The 27,511-nt window shown below is 46.4% G+C and overlaps 1 protein-coding gene across 3 annotated transcripts in view; it reads left to right on the forward strand.

Moving 5' to 3' along the window:
• The first annotated feature begins 2,291 nt into the window (after positions 1–2,291).
• Positions 2,292–27,511, forward strand: part of GNB1 (G protein subunit beta 1) — a 102,227-nt gene continuing 77,007 nt past the window's right edge. For 2 of the 3 annotated variants that reach the window (XM_055306837.1, XM_055306836.1), the window contains exon 1: positions 2,293–2,511. The gene's annotated coding sequence lies outside the window, so the exon portion shown is untranslated. Of the gene's footprint in view, positions 2,512–27,511 lie in introns of all 3 variants that reach the window. The other variant, XM_055306838.1, reaches the window with a different exon arrangement.

The following is a 27,511-nucleotide window of genomic DNA, read 5'->3' on the forward strand; positions in this document are numbered from 1 at the left end:
CCACCTGCCAGTGCTCAGGACATTCATCTTTCCAACTTTGCATCATCCACCTCTCCTCCGGAGCAGTGGGCAGCACTGCAGAGTCCCTAGAGCTGCCAGCCTTGTCCTGGACATAGTGACCATTTGATGCCGACACTCCCCACTGCCACTGGTCCTCATGCTGAGTCTTGTCCCTCTCATTCAGAACACAGAGCATCACTCACAGCCCTTCCACCCATCTCATAAGCCTTCCCTGAGGACCCACTGTGTGCCTCATAGCCCATTTGGTGGGCAGGGGAGTCAAAGTACCATCTTTGTCAGGGTAATGGGCAAGGAGCAGAGTAGCACAAATTAATCCGTGTGAGGTCTCAGGAATGAGAGCTACTGAGAAATGTTACAAGGCACTGGAGGACAAAGGGGCAGAGACCCCACTGAAACCTCTCTGTAGAGGTGCCTAGAGGTTATGGCGGGGATCCTCCAGGGACGATGGAGCCACAAGGGCTGAGTGTGGATGGGATTGGTGATCTGTGTGTTTAAGGAGCAGAGAGGAGCCAGAATGCTGAACAGCGAGGGACAGAGGAACCTGGACATTGTGGGAGGGACAATGGAAGCTGTCATGTCCACTGAGCAAGGCAGATGTCCCTGCTGAGGTGGGGACTGTGGTGGGCCAGCGGAGGTCAGAGCCCATGTGGGGTGGCAGCAATCAATCATAGGGGAGATTGATTACTTGGCAGGGGGTACTTCGTGTGCATGAGTGTATATATACACATATGCTCATACGTACACATGTGCCTTAGCTCTGTATGCTGAAGCAATGGCATTCTAATAGCAGTGAGCACACCCGGAGCCCTGATCCTGGTTTTTATTTTTTTTAAAGATTTTATTTATTTATTCATGAGAAGGAGAGAGAGAGAGAGGGAGAGACCTAGGCAGAGGGAGAAGCAGACTCCATGCAGGGACCCTGACGTGGGACTCGAGCCCTGGTCTTCAGGATCATGCCCTGGGCTGAAGGCAGCATTAAACCGCTGAGCCACCTGGGCTGCCCTGATCCTGGTTTTGAAACACCATTCCCTGCTAAAAGGACCCAGAGATCCTTGCAGAAATGGCTGAGTTCAGGGCTGAGCAGGGAGGGTATACATTGAACCTGGAGCATTCTGTACAAGGATATGAGGGTAGGCTCCAGGAACGATAGGGACATGCTTGCATGCTTGGTAGGAAAGTCCCGGAGAGTGGGAGGGGGAGAGGTGGGGAACACAGCCCACACCTGGGTGGGAAGTTATGGGCTCCAGGCTGGAAGGATACACATCTCTGAAGGAGGAGGGTCAAGGGCTGCAGGATCCAAAGGGATGGAGACCATGGGTGATTAGTTGTTGGAACTGGGGAGCCAGGGATCTGCTGGTGGTGGTGGACCAGGGATTGTCCACTGATATTCCTGGGGGTATCACTGGCTATGCATATATGACCAACGCTCACCTTTCTGCTCCCACTTGAGGGGCTTCAATTCTCAGCGGCCTTCCCAGAGGCTGACACTGTTTTCCGTAGTCACACCTCTCTGCCCAGGCGGCCATTCCCACCAGGAGCTTCTTAGGTTTGACTTCCTGAGACCACACTGCCTGCACCTGCCCAGGCTCACAAGAGCCCCACCGGCATCTCCGAGGGCTGGCCCTGTCCACCCCCCAACCCCGCCAGGTTGGCGGGGGTCCACTCGCGGGCAGGCAGAAGCTGCCTCCATGGTGTTGGACCCCGTCTGGGATCTGGTCAGCTGGTTTGCACCCCTACGCCTGGGGGCCGGCCTGAGCTGGGAATGTGCACGTGCGGGTAGCCGTGCAGAACGCAGATGTGGGGTGCTGAATGCACGGTGCAGGGTGCAGATGTAGGGTGCCGAATGCACGGTGCAGAGTGCCAGGTGCGAGTACATTGCATGTGCGGGAGATGCGTGTAAGGGGGACGGGTGCAGGGCCAGGAGAGTTTCAGCTGTGATCCTGCGGCCTGTACCCACGTCCCCTTGGCTGGAAAGCTGAGCAGCACTGCAGTGGGAAGGCCCGAGGTAGCACAGAGCCTCGCTCTCTGCCCCTGGGGCCCCAGGAAGGGGCGGCCCCTGCTTGAGGGCCTCCGCGAGCGGGTTCCCGGAGGGCGGGCGCGGCCCCTTTAAGCGGCTCGCACACGCTCCTGGGGTCGGCGCAGAGAGGAAGAGCGCGGACGTGCGCGCGCCGGGGCCGCGGCCCGGCCTGCGTGCGCGCGCGGTGTGCGCGGTGACGCGGCGTGGGGTTTCCCGAGGCTGCGGGCAGGGGCCGCCGCGCCCATCCCGATGGCTGGAGGCGTCTGAGGGGCGGACGGAGGCGGCGGCGGAGCGGGAGCGGGAGCGGGAGCGGGCGCGGGAGTGGAGCAGCCGCCGCGGGACCGGAGCGAGCTTCGCCGGCGCACCTGCCCGCAGCGCCCGCGGAGCGGCCCGAGCGCTTCCACCTCCAGAGCGGCGGCCGAGGCGGCTGAGGCGGCGGGGCGCGGGCGCGTCAGGCGGGACAAGGCACCGAGGTGAGTGCGGTGGCCCCGGCCCCGTCCCCGCGACCCGGGCCCCTCCCCCGCAGTTGCCCGCCCGGGCCGCCCCGCCCCCACCCTCCCCGCCCCCACCCCGCGGCCCGGCCGAGCGTCTTCCTGCCTCGCCCGGGTGGGGTCGCGGGCCGGGAGCGGGCGGGGACCCTGCGGGCTTTGGCTGGGGTCGGGGGCGGGAGCTCGGGCTCCGGCGCAAGGGTTGGGGGGACCAGAGGCTGGGGTCCCGGGTGTGGGTCTGTGGGTCCGAGTTCTGGGGTCTGGGTCCCAGGCCCGCGGTCCCGGGTGCTGGGTCCGGGGGTCCGGGCCCCGAGAGTCGAGGGTCGGGGTCCCTGGGCGGCCGGGCCGGGGCCGCGAGAACAAAGGGAGCGGCGGGCTCCTGCGGCGGGCAGAAGACTCGCCCTTGGCCTCGGAGGGACGCGGTGCTTTCCACACAGCTCCTCTGGGGACTTTGAAGTTAGTGCTTGGTGGCCACGGGGCGAAGGAAGGGCCCGTGAAATGAGGAAGCTGAGGCGCGGCCGCCGCCGGCCACTCGGGGTGGACTTGAGGCGGACAAAGAGCGGCGCGGGGAGGGCCGAGCGGGGATGGTCGGCTGTGGGGTTGTAGCAAGAAGTGGGAGGCGGCCCCGCGGTCAGCCCGCTGCGGTCCCCCCTCGCCCGGTGCGGCGCCGGCGGGGCGGGGGGCGGGGGCCCTGGCCGGGGTCCCCGGGGTCCCGGTGCCGAATGAATGGCCGGGGCCAGGCCCGCTACAAGATGGCGCGTCGCCGCCGCTGCCATTGTCAGCCGCCGCGCGCGCCCGGCCTCCTGCGCCCCGATTGTGTTCGGGCCCAGTTAACATTATGGAGCAGGACCGGGCGGGGCGGGGGGGCAGGAAGTGACCCCTGTCTGCGGGTCCCCCTCGGCCCGGCGAGCGCCTGCTGGCCGCCCCGGCGGTGGGGGTGGGGGCGGGGTGGGGGAGGAGCGGGGCCGACCCTTCGGCCGGGGTGGTGGCCGCGCTTGGACTCGGGGGACCCCCCTCCCCCCCGGTATGCTTCTTTGAGGGGGTGTTTTATTGAGACGTGTCTCAAGTCCTTTAAATTACACAGCGCACGAAGTGGTATCAGCTGTATCTGCTCAATTCCTCTATGGAAGCTCCTCAGTTGGGATGGTGAGATCCATTTACTGGAGAAAAACAGCATGTGTGAATCTTTATGATGGGAAGGAAGCTGCTGGGCAGCGATAGCTACGAATACTGAATTATACGTCAGGGATGTAGACTCCTGCATCTGTGGTTTTAGTTGGGGGACTTCTTTTTTGTATGTTTTCATTCTACTTCCATCCGATTGCCGTGATCTCGGTATTTGATAGCTGAAGCAGCTGCTTATTAAATTATGAACTAAGAAAATATGTACGTTGTTATGATTAGCAAATAAATGGAAGCATTAGCTTTGTAAAAAAAAAGTTCTTTCAATTCTAGATACTGGTAAGGTCTTTAGAGAGTTCTTATCAATGAGAATTTTACATGAATTTTTTTGTTTTCAAATTTGAAGGTTTACTTTAGTCTTTTTTGGGAGTAGAGGGGTTCTTTATTTGAAAGTAAGGTTTTAGTTCGAATTCTGTTAAGATAGGGTCTATTCTAGATTCTTCCGGAAGGTATGTATTGCAACAAGAAAGTGAATAGGCAGTTCCTTTTTTGCTTCCTTACTAATATTGGGTGTGTGGGTGGGGACAGAGTTGGTGCCACCATCATGGAAACAGGTCTGAGAACTCTGCACAGCACAACTGGATGGTAGCTTTTGGCTCTGTCTAACTTTCTAACAACTAGAACTGTCTAGAAATGGAAAGCAACTGGAATGGTTGGTTAGAGGCCAATCTGTCAGACCTTGTAGGGGGTGGGGGGGATGGGATCTCCCCCACCTTGAGGCTGGAATTCCGGGCCTCTGTCCAGCTGGAGACTCCAGGCTTACCTGTGCCCAGATTCACGGGTATTGTAAGTGCTACAAGTTTTTCTTAGCAGTGAGAATTTAGGAAAGCAAAGTAAAGTTTTGTGATTTTTGCCTGTGGCTTATGGCTTATTCCCCTTTTTGTGGGGGGACCAGTGTTGGGGCTACATTTCTTCTTCTGTTGGAATGATTCCAGAGTTTGCATGTCCAACTATGCAGTTCTGACTCAGAACTGATACTCTCTCAAACACCTCTTGGACAAAAATTACTCCTGCAGTATGATACTGGAGTTTACCAAGGGGCTGTATATGTATCCTCACATAAGTACTCAGCTGTCTAATGTCCCTTGAAGGACATTAATGATACCTTAATAAAGATTTATCTTTGTTTAATATTTTGAGTTCTGTTTTGAGAGGAGTTGAAGTAAGTTTCCTCAGATATAATTTTCATCAGAGAACAGATTTAGAAGACTGTTAAAAGACTGCATAGTAATGTACTGTCTTTTTGGTTTTTTAATGGTTATATTTATTTGAGTGAGAGCACTAGTGGGGGAAGAGGGAGAGGGACAAGTAGACTCCCTGCTGTAGACTCCCTGCTGAGTGTGTGGGGGGGCAGGACCCTGAGATCCTGACCCCAGCCAAAGTCAGACACTTGACTGAGCCACCTAGATGCCCTGATACTCCCCCACTCCTTTTTTTTTTTTTTTTTTAAGATTTTATTTATTTATTCATGATAGAGAGAGGTAGAGACACAGGCAGAGGGAGGCTCCATGACAGGAGCCCGACGTGGGACTTGATCCTGGGACTCCAGGATCGCGCCCCGGGCCAAAGGCAGGCGCTAAACCGCTGAGCCACCCAGGGATCCCCCAATACTCCCTTTTTTTAAGAGTAAAACTTAAAAGTTCTTTTCATATTTTTTTTCATGCCTAGTGACTTTGATTGTAAAGCTTAAATCACCTTGGTAGACTTAAGAGTGACAGCCTGAGAATGGGACTGATTTTATAAGGCGTTAACTTATTTTTCAAAGCTCTGTTCTGAAAAAAACAAAAACAAAAACAAAAAACAAAGCTCTGTTCTGTTACTTTTTAGTTTGCTAAAAAAAAAATTAATTAATTAATTTAAGACTTCGTTTATTTGACAGCATACAAGCGGGGGTGGGGTATGGGCAGAGGGAGAAGAGGACTCCAGGTGAGCAGGGAGCCCAACAGGGGCTCGTTCCCAAGATCGTGACCCAAGTCAAAGTGTAAGGAAGATGCTTAACCGACTGAGCCACTCAAGCGCCCTACTTTGTTAAAAATTTCTATGTTATCCATTGGTTTGATTGAAAAAGTTGTATTTCTCCAAATCACCTTGAGAAAGTTCTTCACGGACAGCCCGGGTGGCTCAGCGGTTTAGTGCTGCCTTCAGTCCAGGGCCTTATTCTGGAGACCCAGGATTGAGTCCCATGTCAGGCTCCCTGCATGGAGCCTGCTTCTCCCTTTGCCTGTGTCTCTGCCTCTGTCTCTCTCTCTCTCTCTCTCTCTCTCTCTCTCTTTGTCTCTCATTAATAAATAAAATCTTAAAAAAAAAAAAAGGTCTTCAGGATATCTGTAGACTTACCTACTATCAGTTAGCTTTTTATTTATTTTGTATTTTGTATTTTTTAAAAGATTTTTTTTTTAATTTACTTATTCATGATAGACAGAGAGAGAGAGAGAGAGAGAGAGAGAGAGCGCGAGGCAGACACAGGCAGAGGGAGAAGCAGGCCCCATGCCGGGAGCCCGGCACCAGACTCGATCCCGGGACTCCAGGATTGCGCCCTGGGCCAAAGGCAGGCACTAAACCGCTGAGCCACCCAGGGATCCCCAGTTGGCTTTTTAGCTAATACATTGTTTAATGACTAATGTTGATTTTATTTTAGACATACAGTATTGGCATTTATTACAGTTTTTTCATTGGATTGTTTTTTCTTTGCCCATGTTGTTTTCTCTGGCTCATGTTGGTCTCCAAATTGGATTAAATTCTTACTGTCTACAGACTTTGGCCTTTAAAAGCATTAGTGGATTGGTAACAGATATTCTCAATGTTATTATCTGGGCTTGACCATATGGCATGCTATATTATTTTGAAACCTCTGTTAGCATAAGTCTAGTAAGACAATGAACAGGATCTTTTAAGCCTGGGAAAAAAGATTTCTGGTTTGGATTCATTGCTGAATGGTTAGAGAAATTATGAAGTGAGATGGGTGAGTTAAGTGTTTGGCTTAGTGAACATAGAATGAAGGGATAAAAAGAAGCTTAAGTTGACACTGAGGTCAGAGACACATTTCACAAACAGAAGGTGTAATGCTGGAAGGAAGGGCTGGTCTAAATGTATGTGGGGTGGGTGTGCATACATTGGGTAATGCAACATCATGTTGACTATTCTGGTAAAAAAAAAAAATGAAGCAGCATTTCTTTCTAAGCTATGCATTTTGTTCCAGAGCTCTTATTTAGGAAATAGGCAATCTATAGACATCCAGATTGGTCAGAGGAATGCCAAAAGCTTTTTAAACCTTTTAGTCCTGTTCTTGTGGTAGTATCTTGCATTAGATGCCACACTAATCGGTGGAAAGAAATTCCTGCTGGTTTCCAGTGATAGAAAAGCTCTTTAATAGAGCAATGTTGCTTTCTTCTTTCCTTTTCCTTTTTTTAAAGATTTTATTCATTCATTCATGAGAGACACAGAGAGGCAGAGACACAGGCAGAGGGAGAAGCAGGCTCCCTGCGGAGAGCCCAATGTGGGACTCCATCCCAGGACCCCGGGATCATGACCTGAGCTGAAGGCAGACGCTCAACCACTGAGCCACCCAGTTGTCTCTGTTGCTTTCTTTTTCTCAGACTTAGTAAGTATTCAGTTATTTGACTTCTTAAAGTTTTGGGGAAAGCTATTTCTACAAACATGGATTTAAAAGACCAGGGGCACCTGGCTGGATCAGGTAGGGTTTGAGATTCCTGATCTTGGGGTTGGAAGTTTGAGGCCCATGTTGAGAGTAGAGGTTAATAAACAAACAAACAAACAAATAAATAAAATAATCAAGTCAAGATTATCTAAGGTAATTTCTTTTAAAGATTTTATTTATTCATGAGAGACTCACAGAGAGAGAGAGGGGGCAGAGACACAGGTAGAGGGAGAAGTAGGGTCCATGCAGGGAGCCCGATGTGGGACTTGATCCCAGGTCCCCAGGATCATGCCCTGGGCTGAAGGCTGCGCTAAACCGCTGAGCCACCCAGGCTGCCCAATTTTTTTTTTTTTTAAGATTTTATTTATTTACTCGAGAGACACAGAGAAAGAGAGAGGCAGAGACAGAGCAAGAAGCAGGCTCCATGTAGGGAGCCCCATGTGGAACTCAATCCCGGGACCCCAGGGTCACACCCTGAGCCAGAGGCAGACGCTCAACTGCTGAGCCACACAGGGACACCTGGACAAAACTTCTTGTCCCCTGATTTGCCAAATAGTGATAATAACAATAAAATACTGTAACTGGAAATTTGTTTAACAGGTGCTTATTCAGCACCTTCTCTGGTAGGTGCTAAGGCTATCAACTGCTGTAGAATGGGTGTGTCCCAGGGCCTCACTGAGTTTATAGTTTAATAGCCTAACGAGGTGCAAAGGAGAAATTCAAGAGCAGTAGGTTATAGAGACAGCTAGAGATCATGACTGAGTTGGATGTTTGACTGAGCCACCCAGGTGCTCCAGGAGTGAAGTGTATTTTAAGTTGAAACCGAAGGACCCTCTGGTTGGAGCCTGTCTGGCATGCAGTTAGCGTGTGGAGGAGAAGGAAGGAGTGATTTATTTATTCATTCATTCATTCATTCATTCATTCATTCATTATAGTCACACAGAGAGAGAGAGAGAGGCAGAGACACAGGCAGAGGGAGAAGCAGGCTCCATGCACCGGGAGCCCGACGTGGGATTCGATCCCGGGTCTCCAGGATCACGCCCTGGGCCAAAGGCAGGTGCCAAACCGCTGCGCCACCCAGGGATCCCAGATGCTCAGTAATTATTAAATGAAAGAAGGCACAGCTCATGAGGGATGGAAGTTCCAAAGGGCTGGAGGGTGGTGAGAAATGGACACTGAGGGTCAGAGCCTTAGGAAGGAGTAGTGCTTTTATCTTGTGGGCTCTTGGGAGCCTTTAAAGGATTTTAAAGAGGAGATTGACCATGACCATGGTACTTGAGCTCAGAGCATGTTCAGATGAAGGAGGAACACTATGGCCATAGACAGCCATATGGGATGCTAGTATAGAGAGGAAGGGATCCGGACTAGCATGTAAAGCTGGTGACTAGAAGACCTGATGGCTGCAAGGAAGGCAAGAAGAGAAGATGATCACAGTGTATGCTTGTCCTGGGCATCTGGGTGGCTGTTTGGCATTTACTGAAATAAGGAGCAGTGGTTTAGTGGAGAGGATAATGAGTTCAGTTTATGCATGTTGGGTTTGAGGACTCTAGGAAATCTTCCATCAAGGGTGGATCAGTCCTTAGGCTTTTGGCTCCTCTCCCTGTAAAGCTCTTCTCCTAGAGGTTGGTTTTGTACAGTTCACTGCCTTCATTCAGGTTTTTGTTCAAATATCCCCTTCTCAGAGGGCATTCTCTTATCTCCTCAGTCTCTGCCATTTTATCTTGCTCTGCTTTCCTAGTCCTTGTGCTCATCTCCCTAGTAGTTTTAAGCTCCATGAAGACAGGAATTTAGTTCACTACAATATTACCAACCTCTGAAACGGATGCTCATTAATTAGTTGGATTTTGTATATGTGAATGTGAAGCTCTGGAGAAGTGGTCTGGATTGGAGGCAGAACTTTCAGAGTTAACAGTATTTAGAAGGTAATTGAAGTTTTGGGAATAATGATACTGATAGCAGGGGGTCTTAAGGTATGATCTTTGGACTCCTGGGGGTCCCTGAGACCCATTGGGTCCATTGCGTCAGAGATACTTACACAGTAATCAAGATGCTATTTGATATTCACTGCATGGATGGTACAGAAGCAGTGGTAGGTAAAACTGCTGTTTCTTTAACACAAACCAAGGGTGTGGCATCCAACCAGTTATAGTAGTTATTGTAGTCATAGTATTCTTCACCACCATGAACTTGTGTTTAGAAAAATGCAGTTTAATCTAATGTCTTTGATGAAGTGTAAGAATTAATTTTTATTAAACTTTAACCCTGAATACCCATTTTTTCCTGTCTGTGAGATGAAATGGGAAGCAAGCAGAAAGAATCACAGTATCCCAGTGTATCCCAGAGTACAATAGCAGTCTCCTGGACAAGCGGCTTTGCCATAGCACTGAAAGAACAGCTGACAGAAAAGGATCGTCCTTTAGATGTGTTCTTTATATGGCAGATACTTTCTTGAAAATGAACGAAGTGAACCAGATATTTCAAGGAATGTAACTGACAATATTGTTGGCAGTGATAAAATTTGAGCTTTCAAATGGGAATTAGAATTTTGGAAAACTTGACTCTGCTATCCTGAGCTTGACAGCTTCCCAGTATTTAGAGACTTTTCTTGTAGGTGATACTTAGGAAATGTTTCTTTTTAATATTATGTAATAAAATGTGTCAACATTTGGAAGATTTGCTTAATTCAGTGAACTGATAGTTTCCCAATGGCCTGTGTGTGATGCTACTAATGCACAGATGGTAAAAGATCTATTCAGAACACAAGAATGGAATAAATCCTGTGGAATTTAATATAATGGTATTAAAATGAACTGACACAGTTTCAGATTCCACATCAGAACTTCCCTTTAGGAAACTTACCACTTGTCAAGTTTTGATGTAGTATCAAAGAAGGCTGTGCACATTTATTTGAAAAGGTTGTTAAAAATACTTCTTCCCTTTCCAACTGAATTCAGCTCTTCCTTGTTTAGGTGGACGTTAAAGAAGTGGGGGCTAAAGTGTAAAATACTGCTGCTCTTATCAAATTATTTCTTAGTTATTTTTTAAAAAGATTTCATTTATTTATTTATTTAAGATTTATTTATTTATTTATTCATGAGAAACACACAGAGAGAGAGGCAGAGACACAGAAGCAGGCTCCATGCAAGGAGCCCGACGTGGGACTCAATCCCAGGTCTCCAGGATCACACCCTGGGCTGCAGGCGGTGCTAAACTGCTGCACCACCGGGGCTGCCTTATTTATTTATTTATTTACTTATTTATTTATTTGTTTGTTTGTTTATTTATTTATTTAACAGAGAGCAGGCACAATCGGGGGAGCAGCAGTAGGCTGAGGGAGAGGAAGAAGCTGCTCCCCGCAGAGCAGGGAGCATGATGCAGGTTTCCATCCCAGGACCCTGGGATTGCAACCTGAGCTGAAGGCAGATGCTCAACCGACTGAGCCACCCAGGCACCCCATTTTTTTAAAGCTAATTAAAAAAAAATATTTATTTATTTATTTATTCATTTATTCATTTATTTATTTATTTATTTATGATAGAGAGAGAGGCAGAGACACAGGCAGAGGGAAAAGCAGGCTTCATGCCGGGAGCTTGACGTGGGATTAGATCCTGGGACTCCAGGATCGTGCCCTGGGCCAAAGGCAGGCGCTAAACCGCTGAGCTACCCAGGGATCCCCTAAAGCTAATTTTTTTTTAATTTTTTTTATTTTTATTTTATGATAGTCACAGAGAGAGAGAGAGAGAGAGAGAGAGAGAGAGAGAGAGAGGCAGAGACATAGGCAGAGGGAGAAGCAGGCTCCATGCACCAGGAGCCCGACGTGGGATTCGATCCCGGGTCTCCAGGATCGCGCCCTGGGCCAAAGGCAGGCGCCAAACCTCTGCGCCACCCAGGGATCCCCCCTAAAGCTAATTTTTATACAAATGTTCTTTATGGTAATATGTAATAGGTTTATTAAACATTTAAAAATCTTCTCTGTTTTATTTTATTTTTTTTATAAAAGATTTTATTTATTTATTCATGACAGACACAGAGAGAGAGAGAGAGGCAGAGACACGGGCAGAGGGAGAAGCAGGCTCCATGTAGGGAACCTGACGTGGGACTCGATCCTGGGTCTCCAGGATCACGCCCTGGGCTGAAGATAGGCACTAAACCGCTGAGCCACTGGGGCTGCCTTCTTCGTTTTAATTTCAAAATAGTAAATATCCATAGATATAACCCACAGAAACAGAAGCCCTCTGATCCTCAGTATTTAAGAGTGTGGAGGGAGCCTAAGAACAAGCTTTCTGAACAGCAATTTGGAGATAGGGGCAGTGGTTAAAGCCACTGGGCTACATCTAAGCTATTGGCCCAGGCTGCCTGCAGGCACCAGAGAGGTCCTCATCTGGAGATAGGCACTCTGTTCTGATGTGTCCATCTGCCCTCCTCTCCTTGCTGTTTGAGCATTATAGGTATAGGATATTGCCTTTTCCTAGGGAGAAGAACCCAGAGATTTCTCTAAAGGTTGAAAACCCAGTGGTGTAGCTTGACAAGAGGCCTTGGGACAGAGCCTTTGGGGGGTGTGGGAGGTTGTGGCTTTAAGGGTGAGTAGAGGGCAGCCCAGGTGGCTTAGCAGTTTAGGGCTGCCTTCGGCCCGGCATGTGATCTTGGAGATCCGGGATGGATTGAGTCCCACGTCGGGCGCCTTGCATGGAGCCTGCTTCTCCCTTTGCCTGTCTCTGCCTCTCTCTCTCTCTCTCTCTCTCTCTCTCTCTCTCTCTCTCTGTGTGTGTGTCTCATGTATAAATAAATAAAGTCTTTAAAAAAATAAGGGTAAGTAAAGGAAGAGCAGCTCTTAAAAGAATGATCAGAAGTTGGCAGAGTATTAGAATATGGTGTTAGAGCCTGGGATAGTCTTGGGCAGGGTTGGGTAGGGGTGGTCAAGGGAGCAAATTTGGCTAGGAGAAGTAGACCAGAGAATTCAGTGCCAGTATTCCCCAGGGCCTAGGATCAACAATGAGAGGCTCTGAAGGAAAGGGGTGGAGAGGCACTGAGGAGAGAGGGCTCTTTTCTGCCCTGATTTTAGATAGAGTAGCTAGAGCATTGTCAGGTGTGGAGAGGAAGGACCCTATAGAGGAGAAGGCAGAGCAGCGGTAACATGCTTATTTAAGGGCAGAGCAGTGGCAAGGAGCAGCGGCTGTTGGGGCAGTGAGGAGAGATGTCAACGCTGCCCTGTGAGAAGGATGTCTGTCAGGTGGTGGAAAAGACCATGCTGAAAAACAGGGCAGAGCACGTCCGTGGTGGTTGCTAGAATTTCAGTTTTTTTCTTTTCTTTTTTTTTTTTAAATCTTTTTTATTATTTATTTATTTATTATAGTCACATAGAGGGAGAGAGAGAGAAGCAGAGACATAGGCAGAGGGAGAAGCAGGCTCCATGCACCGGGAGCCCGACGTGGAATTCGATCCCGGGTCTCCAGGATCGCTCCCTGGGCCAAAGGCAGGCGCCAAACCACTGCGCCACCCAGGGATCCCCTTTCTTTTTTTTTTAAAGATTTATTTATTCATGAGAGATGCAGAGAGAGAGACAGGCCAAGACATAGGCAGAGGGAGAAGCAGGCTCCATGCAGGGAGCCCGACGCGGGACTCGATCCCGGGTCTCCAGGATCACACCCTGGGTGGAAGGGGGCGCTAAACCGCTGAGCCACCGAGGCTGCCCCTAGAATTTCAATTTTTTAAAAAGATTTTAGGGAATCCCTGGGTGGCTCAGTGGTTTTGCGCCTGCCTTTAGCCCAGGGCGCGATGCTGGAGTCCTGGGATCGAGTCCCGTGTCGGGCTCCTGGCATGGAACCTGCTTCTCCCTCTGCCTGTGTCTCTGCCTCTCTATCTCTCTCTGTCTATCATAAATAAATAAAAATAAATCTTTTTTAAAAAGGATTTTATTAGAGAGAAAGCGCGCACGCTTGAGCAAGCACACGCACGAGCACAAGTGGGGGGAGGGGCAGAGGGAGAAGGACAAGCTGACTCCCTGCTGAGCAGGGTGCCCAATGTGGGGCTCCATCCCAGGACCCCAAGATCATGACCTGACCGGAAGGCAGATGCTTAACCAACTGAGCCACCCAGGCACCCACTAGAATTTCGTTTTTAAAGTCAGAGGTTGGGCAGCCTGGGTGGCTCAGCGGTTTAGCGCCACCTTTGGCTCAGAGTGTGATCCTGGAGACCCGGGATTGCGTCCCACGTCAGGCTCCCTGTGTGGAGCCTGTTTCTCCCTCTGCCTGTGTCTCTGCCTCTCTCTCTCTCTCTCTCTCTCTGTCTCTCATGAATAAATCAATAAAATCTTAAAAAAAAGTAAAGTCAGAGGTTAAAGTATTTGAGCAGCAAGCAGGAGAGGGAGGATGACAAAGAGAAGCCCTAAGGCAGGACTATGCTTGGATTGATAATCTCCACTTGGCATAGATGTTTATACATATAAAGTATATTAGGAGAAGTACTTTAGGATTTCCCTGTTGAAATATATTCCTTCAAACCTTGGTCTGGTACCTCCACGTGGCATTCCTTGGCAGTAGATGTACTTTACTTTTGCTCTGTTGGTGATCCCAATGCTATTAGCTCATGTTTGTTGGGTGCATATTATGCCAGACACCACACTAAGAACTTTGTTATTATCATGTGATTCTCACATCAGCTCTGAGGCAGGTACTATGAATAACCCTATTTCACAGATGGCTAAACTGATGGGGATTAGGCAGTGGGACCCATATTTGAACTTGAGTCATTTGCCTCCAGAGCCTGTGCTCTAATTATTACACTGTTAGACCCTCTAACATGCGCTCTTCTCCCTTACTCTTTCATCTTGGAAGACTTGTGTCTGTCTGCATCTGCTTCTTCATATATTATTAAAGGGAAGACTCTTCCACTTGAAAACACTTAACGACAGTTTTTAGTTTCTTTTGGGGCTTGTTCTACCTTGAAACATGAGAAGGCTTTTTTTTTTTTTAAAAGTTTTATTTAAGTAATCTCTACACCCAACGTGGGGCTTGAACTCACGATCCTGAGACCAAGAGTCACATGCTCTTCCCACTGAGCCAGCCCCACACCCGTAAGATGGCTAAGTCTTTTATAATTTAACCCTCTAGTTAATCTTGGTATCTTTTTCAGCCAGTCCCTGGGCAGGGGATCTGTTTCTACTGCTTCGTATCTCTGTCCTCTCCTTGTTCTCTTGAGGATCTTTGTTCCCATACCCTCTCAGCCACCAATGTTGTTTTATAAAGATGTCCTTTTCAGGACACGTAAGTGGCTCAGTTGGTTAAGCTTTTGCCTTCAGCTCAGGTCATGATCCCAGGGTCTTGGGATTGAGCCCTGTGTTGGGCTTCCTACTCAGCGGGGCGTCTGCTGAGTGCCTCCCCCATCCAAATAAATAAAATCTTTTTTTTTAAAAGATGTCCTTTCCAGGAAATTGATTTTATTTTTGACATCTTTAACTTTTGTATTTTATTTTATTTTTTTTAACTTTTACATTTTAAAAATAAAATTTTTATTATAGAAAATTAGAAAAAAAAGAAAATTAGGGCCACAAAATGAGGGAAAAATATAATTTCTGTATCAGGAAATAACCACATAAGATTTTTTTTTAAATATTTTATTTACTTATGAGAGACACAGAGAAAGAGGCAGAGACACAGAGGGAGAAGCAGGCTCCACGCAGGGAGCCTGACCTGGGACTCAATCCTGGGTCTCCAGGATCATGCCTTGGACTGAAGGTGGCACTAAACCACTGAGCCACTGGGGCTGCCATCACATAAGATTGTTATTACATTTTGGGGCACCTGGGTGGCTCAGTTGGTGAAGTGGCTGCTTTCTGTTGGGTCATGGTCCCAGGGTCCTGGGATTGAGTCCTGCATTAAGTTCCCTGCTCAGTGGGGAGTCTGCATTTCCTTCTACTCCTCTCTCCTGCTTGTGGTCTCTCTCTAGTAGATAAAATCTTAAAAATACAAGATTGTTACATTTTATTTACTATATATTATCTGTTATATTCATATATTTCTTTTGTATTGCTCATACATATATGTGCAGAGATGTTTTCCCCAGATGGGGGGAATCAATACTCCATATATAGGCTTTTAAAAAAAATTTTTTTTTCATATATAGGCTTTTTAATTTTAATTTTTCTGCTTTGTTGCATTTTGTATATATTTCTGAATAATACTTATCTTTGAAAACATTAGTAACTATAGCAAAGGTCTCCCTTTTCCCTGTAGATTAGCCATACATGTATGCAGGATATCCTGATTTTGCTGATTCTTAGCTTTGAGGCCTTGAGTGAGTTACTTATTTTTTAAAAATTTATTTATGGGGCAGTCCCAGTGGCTCAGCGGTTTGGCACCACCTGCAGCCCAGGGTGTGATCCTGTAGACCCGGGATCGAGTCCCACATTGGGCTTCCTGCATGGAGCCTGCTTCTCCCTCTGCCTGTGTCTCTGCCTCTCTCTCTCTCTCTCTCTCTCTCTCTGAATGAATATAAACCTTTAAAAATTATAAAAATAAAAAATAAAAATTTATTTATGGGCAGCCTTGGGTGGCTCGGCGGTTTAGCGCAGTCTTTGGCCGAGGGCGTGATCCTGGAGACCCAGGATCGAGTTCCACGTCAGGCTCCCTGCATGGGGCCTGCTTCTCCCTCTGCCTGTGTCTCTGCCTCTCTCTCTCTCTCTGTCTCTGTCTCTGTCTCTCTCTCTCTGTCTCTCATAAATAAATAAATAAAATCTTAAAAAATTTATTTGAGAAAGCGCTTGTGCATGTGTGTGCTCATGAGCAGGAGCCAGGGAGAGGGGTAGAGGGAGAGAGAAACCAGCAGACTCTCCACTGAGCATGGATCTGTACAGGGCTCGAGATCATGACCCAAGCTGAAACCAAAAGTTGGATGTTCGACCAACGGAGCCTCTCAGGCACCCCATAAGCTTATTATTTCTGTCCCAGTTTTCTCATTTCGGGTAGTTGTGAGGATTAAATGAGATGGTGTAAGAGCTGTAATGTTTGCTTCCATTACCACTGCTACTTAGGATATTTGGCCCCTTTGCCTTCCTCCTTTGCTGAGGTGCTTCTCCAGGTGGACCCATTCTCTTCTCTCCTGTTAAAGTTTTCAGGGGTTCTTGTGTTTGGCTTTGAAACAGTACTACTCTCTTATGTTCCTGTGGATGCTATAATAAATTATCAGATTGAGGGGTGAAAACAGATTTACTCTCTCAGAATTTAGGAGGCTAGAAGTCTGAAACCAGGGTATTGGCTGGGCAGCTCCCTCTGATACTTCTTTCTTAGCTTCTGGTGGTTGCCAGCCGTCTGGTTTTGCCTCTGTTTTCACTTGACTTTCTCTCAACGTGTGTTTCTACTATTATAAGCATGCCAGTCATTGGATTCGGATCCATGCTAATGATATTTGCAAAGACCTTTTCTGCAAATAAAGGTCACACTTAGAGGGGATCCCTGGGTGGCGCAGCGGTTTGGCGCCTGCCTTTGGCCCAGGGCGCTATCCTGGAGACCCGGGATCAAATCCCATGTCGGGCTCCCAGTGCATGGAGCCTGCTTCTCCCTCTGCCTGTGTCTCTGCCTCTCTCTTTCTCTCTGTGTGACTATCATAAATAAATAAAAATTAAAAAAAAAAGTCACACTTAGAGATGGACAGTAATTTTCCAGGGATACTGTTAAAAAAGCCCACTATAGTTACCTAGAACTTCATCCTTAACCCTTTTCTCCTTGGGTTTCTAATTCCCTGTCTACTCTGTCCTTCCCTTCCCTTCATGGCCAAGGTTGTAAACAGAAGTCTCAGTTGCAAGTTGAAGAAATCATTAAGAGAGAACTCAAATAGAAAGGTAAATGTTTTATAAGGATTCTCGTCTCACAGAACTGAAGTTCAGGAATAGAGCTGGGCTTTTCAGGTCGGGAATGAAAAAAAACATTTGAGAGTTTCTGCCCATCTCCTTTCTATTTTCCTTGTCTGGAAGCACTCTGCTTCTGCTTGAGGTGAGAAAGCTCTCTTAAATGGTCTTTTTTTTCCCTCTCCTTTTTTTTGTTTTCAGCATATTCTGTGTCTTGGCATTGAACTCAGTTGACTATCACCACCTCTTTAAAACATTCTCCTCTCTCTTAGTTCCTGGTTCTCATGCTTACCTTTTGTTTGTCCTTGGTTTTCTTCCAGGGTTCCTCTTTTGCATACCCTCAGTTGTCTGGCATTTCTCAGTCTTGAGTCCAGGATTCTCTCTGTTCTTGGGCTCTGCTTAGGTGATCATTTCTGTTCCCATCTGTTGTCTGTTTCACATATTGTTTACTGATTGTTTTGATGACTCCAAAATTTATAACTTTCTCTAGCCTTTCTGACTCCTAGATCCATCCATAGGGCTTGTTCACCTCTCATCCCCATTCCTTTTGCTGTTTGCAGTACCTTGTCCTTAATCCTTTAGGTCTCAGCTTGAGTGTCTCCTCCTCAAATAGACTTTTCCTGGTCCCCCCTGTTCCTGGTCACATTGACCACAGGTACCCCTTCATGGCACTTGCCTCATGTGGTAGTGGTGACGCCCTGCCTCTTTTTCTCCCTAACCAGCCCAGGTTGGAAGCAAAGGGCACACTAGTTGAGTTGTGTATGTGGGCAGGGTTAGTTCTTGAACCTGTGAGTCAGGACTCCCTTGGAAATGTGTCCATTTGTAAGCCCTGGACTTGGGTGTTTTAGAGAACTGCCCCAAGTGAATCTGCTATATATTCGGTCAAGTTTGGGGACCGTGGCTTGTGAAACCATATAATGAGGACATGAACCTCTAGGCAGTTTACTTGAGAATGGGTGAGAGTTATTGGCAAGGCTTTACTTAGGTCCCCTATCAATGGGATTTGGGTTTGTGGGTGCTGCTATAGACCCAGAGATATGAGAAAGAGGTGGGAGAGGTTTCCTGGGTGTTTTTGGAATCAGAGTAGAGGAGTCTAGGTTCCTTACACTGATTGGGAAGGCATTTAAAATGTGCTTTTTGAATCAGTAAGTGCCCATTGTACTCTCTGTGTGTTTCTTAAAATATGGGAACTGACCAACACACATTTCCTGTAATTTAAAATTTGACATATTCAGGAAGATGCTGAGCTGCTGAGGAGCAGGCTGCACTTTGAGGAAGTTCCTTGCAGCTGTGAAAGAAGAGCTTTAAAATAGCATCTCTTCTGGTCCAACATTTGCTCCCAGATTTAGATAATGCTAACTTAAAAGCATAATAATAAAATTAAAAGCTTATAAAATTGTTGCAATTAATGTTGGAAGTCAGTGGGTAAATCATTCTTTTTTTTTTTTTTTTTAAAATACCAGAGCAGCCTTGTAGCCGTGGTTACTATACTTGATTCGAAGAGCTTAACAACATGTAGGTATTTATATAAAAATTGCACCTTTTGGGTCTATGTTAGATTTTTAAATGACCATATATGTGTTGGTATGCAGCAGTGAGCACTCTGGATGGAAGAAACATTGTGGCACTCCTGGAAGTAGTACATTTTTCCATCTCCAGTAAAAAGCTTTTTTACTTTGCTTTTAATTTCTATCTTTCAGATCAGCCTTGTACAATAGAATTTTTTTCAGTGATGGCAATCTTTTATCATCTACCTCTTTCAGTATGGTAGCTCCTAGCCTCATGTGGCTATTGAGCACTTGAAATGTGGCTCAAGTGACTAAGAAACTTTTAGTTTTTTGGGGATCCCTGGGTGGCTCAGCGGTTTGGCGCACCTGCCTTTGGCCTGGGGCGTGATCCTGGAGTCCCGGGATAGAGTCCCGCATCGGGCTCCCGGCATGGAGCCTGCCTCTCCCTCCTCCTGTGTCTCTGCCTCTCTTTCTATGTCTATCATGAATAAATAAATCTTTTTTTAAAAAAAGAAACTTTTAGTTTTTATTTAGTTTTATTTTATTTTTTAAGATTTTATTTATTTATAGAGACACACACAGAGAGGCAGAGACAGAAGCAGGCATCATGCAGAGAGCCCGACATGGGACTTGATCCAGGGTCTCCAGAATCATGCCCTGGGCTGCAGGCGGCGCTAAACTGCTCTGCCACCGGGGCTGCCCTATTTAGTTTTAATATACCTAAGTTCATAAAAACACATAAGGGATGCCTGGGTAGCTCGGCAGTTGAGCATCTGCCTCCGGCCCAGGGTGTGATCCCAGGTCCCGGGATCGAGTCCCACATTGGATCGGGCTGGGCTCCTCACAAGGAGCCTGCTTCTCCCTCTGCCTATGTCTCTGCCTCTCTCTCTGTGTTTCTCATGAATAAATAAATAAAAATCTTTAAAAAAAAAAAAAAACCACACATGTGGCTAATAACTACTGTATTGGATAGCACAGTCCTAGACTGAGCATCTGGGTTGCCATTAGTAGAAATTTGGGAGGTATGAGGAAAAGTCTCTATTTTAAGGGGGATGAGAATTTGGGAAATTGAAGCCCATTCAGAACTTCTATTTAGCAGTCCTTGCATATCGTAGTTAGGAACCTATGTTGTGTAAATTTGGGGGTGTTTGTTAAATGTGGTTAAGTGTATGTTTAAATTTTTATTTATTTTGAGAGAGAGGGCATGCATGCAAGTGGTGGGGGGAGGAGGGACAGAGAGAGAGGGAGAGGGAAAGAATCTCAAGCAGATTCTACAGTAAGCATGGAGTCTGACACAGGGCTCGATCCCATAATTGAGAGAATATGACCTGAATCAAAACCAAGAGTTGGTTGCTTAACTGACTGAGCCACCCAGGCAGCCCTGTGATAAATATATGTTTAAAAGAATAGTTTATATCGTATATAGAATTGGAATTTTGCGGGTCAAATTTACTTTAAAAAAACAGCTTTTATTTACTCATTTTTTATTTTTTTATTTTTTTTAAGGTTTTATTTATTTATTCATGAGAGACGCAGAGAGAAAGAGAGGCAGAGACAGGCAGAGGGAGAAGCAGGCTCTATGCAGGGAGCCCGATGTGGGACTTGCTTGATCCTGGGTTTCCAGGATCATGCCCTGGGCTGAAAGCAGGAACTAAACCGCTGAACCACCCAGGGATTCCCTATTTACTTATTTCAGAGAGGAAAGCACACAAGTGAGCATGTGAGCTGGACGGGTGAGGGGGGGTGCAGTCAGGGGGGAGAGACTCTCAAGCAGACTCTGCACTGAGCCCAAAATAGGGCTCAGTCTCACAACTCTGAGGTTGCGATGGGCCAAAATCAAGTCAGTCAGATGTTTAACCCACTGAGCCACCCAGGCGCCCTAATTAAATTTATTTTTATTTTTTGTTTTTATTATTTTTTAAAAGATTTTATTCATGAGAAACACAGAGAGGCAGAGACATAGGCAGAGGGAGAAGCAGGCTCCTTGGAGGGAGCCCGATGTGAGACTGGATCCTTGGACCCCGGGATCACGCTCTGAGCCAAAGGCAGACGCTCAACCTCTGAGTCACCTAGGCATCCCTTAATTTACTTTAAAATGTTTTACTTTTTTTTTTTTTTAAATATACATGGTTCCTAAACTTGCTGGATTAAAAGGATCTTAGATCTTGGTTTTGGCTAGTTTTAGCCATTTTTGTCTTCCTGGGGTCTTTAGAATTCACTCAGTAGCTGGAGTTTGAGTATCTAATGTGGGCCAGGCACTGGGCTGAAAGGGTCCTTGAGGTACTTCATGTTCTTTGCATCTGTCTTGTTTCCTTTGTGGGAACTGAAGAGTGATGGCCTTTTGGGTAATTTTCAAAGGATTAGGTAGAGAGGCTACCACCAATGTCTGTTTCACTAATTGTCCTTTGGGGACCAGTGAGGAGGAAAAGAACATACGTATCAACCCAGATCAGAAGTTAATGGAAAGAGACAAAGAATGCCCCCCAAAGCAACAAATTCTTCCTTCCCTTGTGGAAGTGCCAGTTCCCCTGGAGCTACAGATAATATTCTTCTCTTGCTCAGGGGAAGTGGTGTGAGGGGGAAATGGACACAGAGAGAATCTCAAGCAGGCTCCAGGCTCAGTGTAGAGCCCAGTAGGGCTCGATCTCATGGCCCTAAGATCTTAACCTGAGCCAAAATCAAGGGTCAGATGCTTAACTGACAGAGTCCCCCAGGTGCCCCTTTGCTCTTGGTTTTTGTCTGGGGGCATTTGTAGTTGTCACAGTATGGGGTGTGCTGTAGGACCGTTACTCCACAACAAAGGGCCGGCCAGCCCAGGTTGTCAGCAGTGGCAGTGTTGGGGACTAATGTAAACTAATGTGCATCCTGCAGTTACAGAAATTCATCATGGCCCTACGTCAGATGCTGCATAACAGCAAACTGCCTCAAACATAATAATGTAAACCAGTAACAATGTCAGTGAGTTCATCTTTGTGTCAGGGCAGAGTTTGGCTAGGAGAGCTTGTTTCTGCTCTGCGTACTGTTGTCTGTGCTCACTTGTGCATTGGCGGTCATTTGGCAAGTGGGCTGGGGTCTGCATGTCCTGCATGCCTCACCTGCCTGGACTTTTAGCCAGGGTGCCTCTGTTCTCCATGTGACCTCTCCAGCAGGCCAGCCCAGCCATCGTGTGGTAGCTGAGTTCCAAGAGGGCAGGAGCAGAAATTGCTAGGCTTCATAAAGCCATGCTTACAAGTCACACAGTGTCACCATAGCTGCATTCTCTTGGTCAAAGCCAAATTACAAGGTCCAACTCAGACGGTAAGTGTAGGGAAATAGACTCTGGATCTTGATTGAAGTTGCTGCGAAGAATCTGTGGCCGTTTTTGAAAACCCATCACAGACCCTCCTATAGCATGGCATTTAGCGGTTTAGCTAAATCTTTTAGGATGTCCAGTTAATAATGATAATATGTGGAATGGGGTCTAAAAATGAACTCTTTATAAAAACAATTTATTTCAATCTATTTACCAAATACTTGGCAAATACTTAGTTTGAGTCATACATGGTGCTTGTTGATACTAGGAAATAGCTTCTAATTTTATTCTCATGGGGGAGACAAATTTCTAATGTTAGGGTGAGTGTTGTATGGAGGGAGAGGGACTTGGTTTAGGGCAAATGGAGAAGGCCTGGTGAGTAGAAGACATCTGAAGGGTGAGAGGGATCCAGGTAGGTGAGGGTAGAGAGCAGTGATTGACAAGGCCTTGAGATGGGGAGAACTGCATAGCCAAAGCTTAGAGGGAAGACATCCTCAGTCACCTGACCCAGTCTGCTCAGGACAGTATCAGTTTACGCCTGGTGAGCTGGGGTTCTGTCTCGTCAGTACCCTTGACTTTGAGATGTGCTCTGGTGTGGACAGTGCATATTGTGGCTACACACTATGGGAAAAAGTTGGAATTTTTTCTCAGTGTAGTGAGAAGCCATTGAACAGTTTAAGCAGGAAATGACAAGATGTGAATTTTAAGATTGTTCAGATTACTTAAGATTGGGTTGTTTAGGGGGGAAAATATAGGCAAAGATCATTTAAAGGAGGCTGTTGATGAGAAATGATGTGGCTTGACTAAGGATAAGGGGTGAGGAGATGAAAGAAATGGGTAGATTCTGGTCTGCTCTGGTAGTTGAGCCAACCAGAGACCTGTGCTGGTGGGCCAGGCATAGAGGACCAGAGAAAGGAAGGGATCTAGGATGGCTGCTAAGTGGTTACTTTCCAGACTTAGGGGATGGTGATGTGGGCACTGAGATGAGGCCAAATGGGTGGAGAGGTTTGTTGGCTGTTAGTGAGGATCAAGACTTCTGCTTGGAACATTTGAAGTTCCAAATGGCCATAAGACAAGTGAAAGCGTCAGTGTTACTGGCCTAGAGTCCCGTCTGGAAATCAGAGATGGGATTCAGATTTTTTTTTTTAATTTTTATTTATTTATGATAGTCACACACACACACAGGCAGAGACATAGGCAGAGGGAGAAGCAGGCTGCATGCACCGGGAGCCCGACGTGGGATTCGATCCCGGGTCTCCAGGATCGCGCCCTGGGCCAAAGGCAGGCGCTAAACTGCTGCGCCACCTAGGGATCCCGGGATTCAGATTCTTGTGTGGAGATGCTAACACCTGTGCCTGGCAGTAGTGAAAGGGGACAGGAATATAGCCATCAGAGGTCTGAAACAGGCGGCATGGACCCAGGGACAGCTCTTCAGTAAGGAAGGCGGGTGGGTAGCCACTGCTTAGAGTGCTGTTGATGAGTCTGGTGGAAAGGACTGGAGAAGGGTCTCTTTGACTTAAGGACTACAGGTACTAGAGGGCCCTCGAGGTGGCATGGTGGTGAGCAGAGTCGATTGGAGTGAGTTGGAACATGGGAAATGAGGAAGGGGAGGCCAGCTATGTAGATGAGGTGACAAGAAGCTTTGTATGGAAGGGGGCAGGAAGAGAGCTGAAGCATTGGAAGGTCATGTGGACACAGAGTGTTGTATTTTTGAAGAGGGAGACTCTTAAGCCGTGTATTTATTTGGGTCCATAATGAATCCCTCAGGATCTTGTAAGATGCAGATCCTGATTCAATTAGTAGAGTGTGGCCAGTTGGCCTTCTAACAGGCCCCAGGGTGCCTCTGGCTTATTGCTGGTCCCTGAACTGGACACTGAGAAGCAAGCACAGATAGAAATAACTGGTAAAGGAAATAGGTGTGGTGGAGAGAGGGGGTTAACAGCAGGCTAACCTCCATGAAGCCAGGGGGTTCTCATCTGTCTGTATAACCCCAGGTATATCTCATCCTTGGTGCCAGCTCTTTGGATTGGCCTTTCATTTCTGCTGGTCTCACAGCTTTCAGATATGTCCTAATCAGTATGCTCTTCTGTCCAGTTGAACAAGTTAGCTGTGACCTGGGACTTGTGATAGACCTGTTATCATTAACTCTTGTGAGGTTCAGCAGCAGTTTGACTTAATATAAAATTTGTTGTATATCTGAGCAATGGGTTGAACCAATGACCTTTTAGCAAACAGTACCTTATTGTCATTTCAGCAGCTCTCCTGTGCATAAATCTGCATAGTGTGTTTGCTAATAAGCTCAAGATTTTTTTTTAAAGATTTTATTTATTTATTCATGAGTGACAGAGAGGCAGAGACATCAGCAGAGAGAAAAGGCGGTTCCATGCAGGGGGCCCAGTGTGGGGCTTGATCCCAGGTATCCAGGATCACGCCCTGGGCCAAATGCAGGCACCAAACCACTGAGCCACCCAGGCATCCCTAAACTCATGATTTGAAGCTGTGGAAGAGACACAGTGAGATTAAGAAAGCTGGCTTTAAGGGGTGCCACATTGGCTCAGTTGGTAAAGCATGTGACTCTTGTCTGTAGGTATGAGTTCAAGCCCTGTTTTGGGCATGGAACCTACTTAAAAAAAAGGTGGCTTTGATGATAGGGAGGGGGGTGGGATTGAGTTTCAAACAAAAGATTTGTTTTTGTTTGTTTTGTTTTCAAAATTTATTTATTAATGAGAGTTACAGAGAGAAAGAGGCAGAGACACAGGCAGAGGGAGAAGCAGGCTCCATGCCAGGAGCCCGACGTGGGACTCAATCCTGGGTCTCCAGGGTCACGCCCTGGGCTGCAGGCAGCGCTAAACCGCTGAGCCACCTGGGCCGCCCTGCAGGTTACTTTAGATACTCCTTGATAAACTGAATATAAGTAGCTCTGAAGTCTTACACATATTGACCTATTATAAAATCGGGGACATTCTTGGGGAAGAAAGTTGGAGTGTATTTGGATCATCTGGAAGAAGAGGCAGAAAGAAGGTACCAGCATGATGAATAACTGTGATTAGACAAACAGGTTCCTCTTAGTGACACCCCCTTGCCTTCCTTGCTTTTTATTTCTGTGAGTGAGATGGCTTAGATTGGCCAAGGGAGGAAGCAAAGACAGTAAGAAGGCTCCAGCTCCAGGTGCACCTGTATTGGTGCTCCTGCCCCTTCTATTGACCTTATCCCATCTTAGAGATAACCAAAAGGATAAAGACCACGGAAGCCTGTAATTAAGCTGTTCATCCTGGATGTTTAGCTGAAATAAACTTTCTGGTTGCTTTATTTGTTTGTTTATTTATAATATTTTGTTTATTCATTCATGAGACACACAGAGAGGGAGAGAGGCAAAGACACAGGCAGAGGGAGAAGCAGGCTCCATGCAGGGAGCCCGCCCGATATGGGACTCAATCCCAGGTCTCCAGGATCACGCCCTGGGCCAAAGGTGGCGCTAAACCGCTGAGCCACCCAGGCTGCCCTTATGTTGCTTTTTAGTGAAGTTCTGTTTTTAGTGTTATTACAAAAGTCAGTAACTTAAGTCATGTGTCTTAAATAATGAATAGAAAACACAAAGGTGCAGAGGTTCATGACAAGAGCCATGAGTCTTTATAAGTTTGTTTTTTTGTGGGGACTCCTGGGTGGCTCAGTGGTTGAGCATCTCTGCCTTTCGAGATCCCGGACTCTTGGGATCACGACCCGAGCCAAAGGCGGATGCCCAGCTGCCGAGCCACTCAGGCGTCCCACTAAATAAAATCTTAAAAAGAAAAAAAAGTCGGCTTTTTTGTAAATTATTACTCTTTTATAAATACTAACTTTAAAAATAACTTTTTATATTAGGCAAGTAGATTACTCTCATTTTTTATGTTTATTAGGCCTGAATCTTTTCTTTTTAAAGAGAAAAGCATATTTAAGTCAGTCGTAAGACTGTATGAAGAAAACTTAGATGCATTCTTGAAGAAAGAGAACTTGAATAGATACGAATGCAGTTTTCCTGCATACATATGCTGGCATATTTTAAAAATGGCCCTTAATTGGAGGGGAATAAATGAATATATTTTTAAGATTTTATTTATTTATTTGAGAGAGCGCATGCATGAATGGGGGTAAGGAGCAGAGGGATAGGCAGACTCCCCACTGAACAGGGAGCTCCACGAGCGCTGGATCCCAGGACTCTGGGATCATGACCTGAGCCTAAGGCAGATGCTTCACTGACTGAGCCACCCAGGCACCCCTAGGAGGAATAAATATTTGAGAGGAGTCCATTCTATAAAAGATGAGAGGGGAAAAAAAAGAGAGGGAAAGTATTCCATTTGAAAGTACTATAAAACATAGGTAGGTGGAACAAGGTAGTCAAGATAATGATCTGTAGCCTTATGGGAATTTAGTTCACAATAAGTATGGCATCTGAAATCAGTTGGGGGGGGGAACACCTGGGTTGCTCAGTGGTTTAGCACCTGCCTTCAGCTTGGGGTGTGGTGTGATCCTGGAGTCCCCTGATCAAGTCCCACGTCTGGCTCCCTTCATGGAGCCTGCTTCTCCCTCTGCCTATGTCTTTCCCTCTCTCTCTCTTTGTGTCTGTAATGAATAAATAAATAAAATCTTAAAAAAAAAAAGTGAAATCAGTTGGGAATGGATGAATTATGATAAAGATACTGGATCAAGTGGTAGTATGCTGGAAAAAATAAAGTTGAAGACTACATTTCATAGCACATACAGATTCTGGATGGGTTAAAGATTTATTTATTTATTTAAAGATCTTTATTGATTTTATTTATTTATGACAGAGAGAGGCAGAGACACTGGCAGAGGGAGAAACAGGCTCCATGCAGGGAGCCCGACGTGGGACTTGATCCTGGTACCCCAGGATCACTCCCTGGGCTGAAGGCAGGCGCTAAACCACTGGGCCACTCAGGGATCCCCAGGATGGGTTAAAGATTTAAATTAAAAAAAAAAATTAAATTTAAAAATTATAAAAACGAAAGTACTAGAAAAATATTGGGGGTATATTTTACAACCTTTGAGGTGGGGTGTATGGGGCAAGGGTTTCTTCATCTGACATTAAGGCTATAAGCCATAAAAAGATTATCTGCTGAAATACTCAGAACATATCTATACCAAAAGACACCTCATAGAGGACCTTTGAACTATAGCTCAAAGGCAAGCATATTGGAGGAAATATTAGAAATACATATGATAGGGGGAGGAGGGCGGGGGGTGGGGGTGAATGGGTGACGGGCACTGAGGGGGACACGTGACGGGATGAGCACTGGGTGTTATTCTGTATGTTGGTAAATTGAACACCAATAAAAATTTATTTATAAAAAAAAAAGAAATATGATAAAGGGTGGATATCCTTAGTACTGAAAGAGGCATTTTCAAAGTAAGTTATTCTAGCAATTTTAGTTTTAGGAATTCTTTCAAAAGGAGAAAAATTATTTATTAATTACAAAAACAGAATATTAAAAAGTCTCTGTTAGAAA

Source organism: Nyctereutes procyonoides, unplaced genomic scaffold (assembly GCF_905146905.1).
Source record: "Nyctereutes procyonoides isolate TBG_1078 unplaced genomic scaffold, NYPRO_anot_genome, whole genome shotgun sequence".
Classification (NCBI taxonomy): Eukaryota; Metazoa; Chordata; class Mammalia; order Carnivora; family Canidae; genus Nyctereutes; species Nyctereutes procyonoides.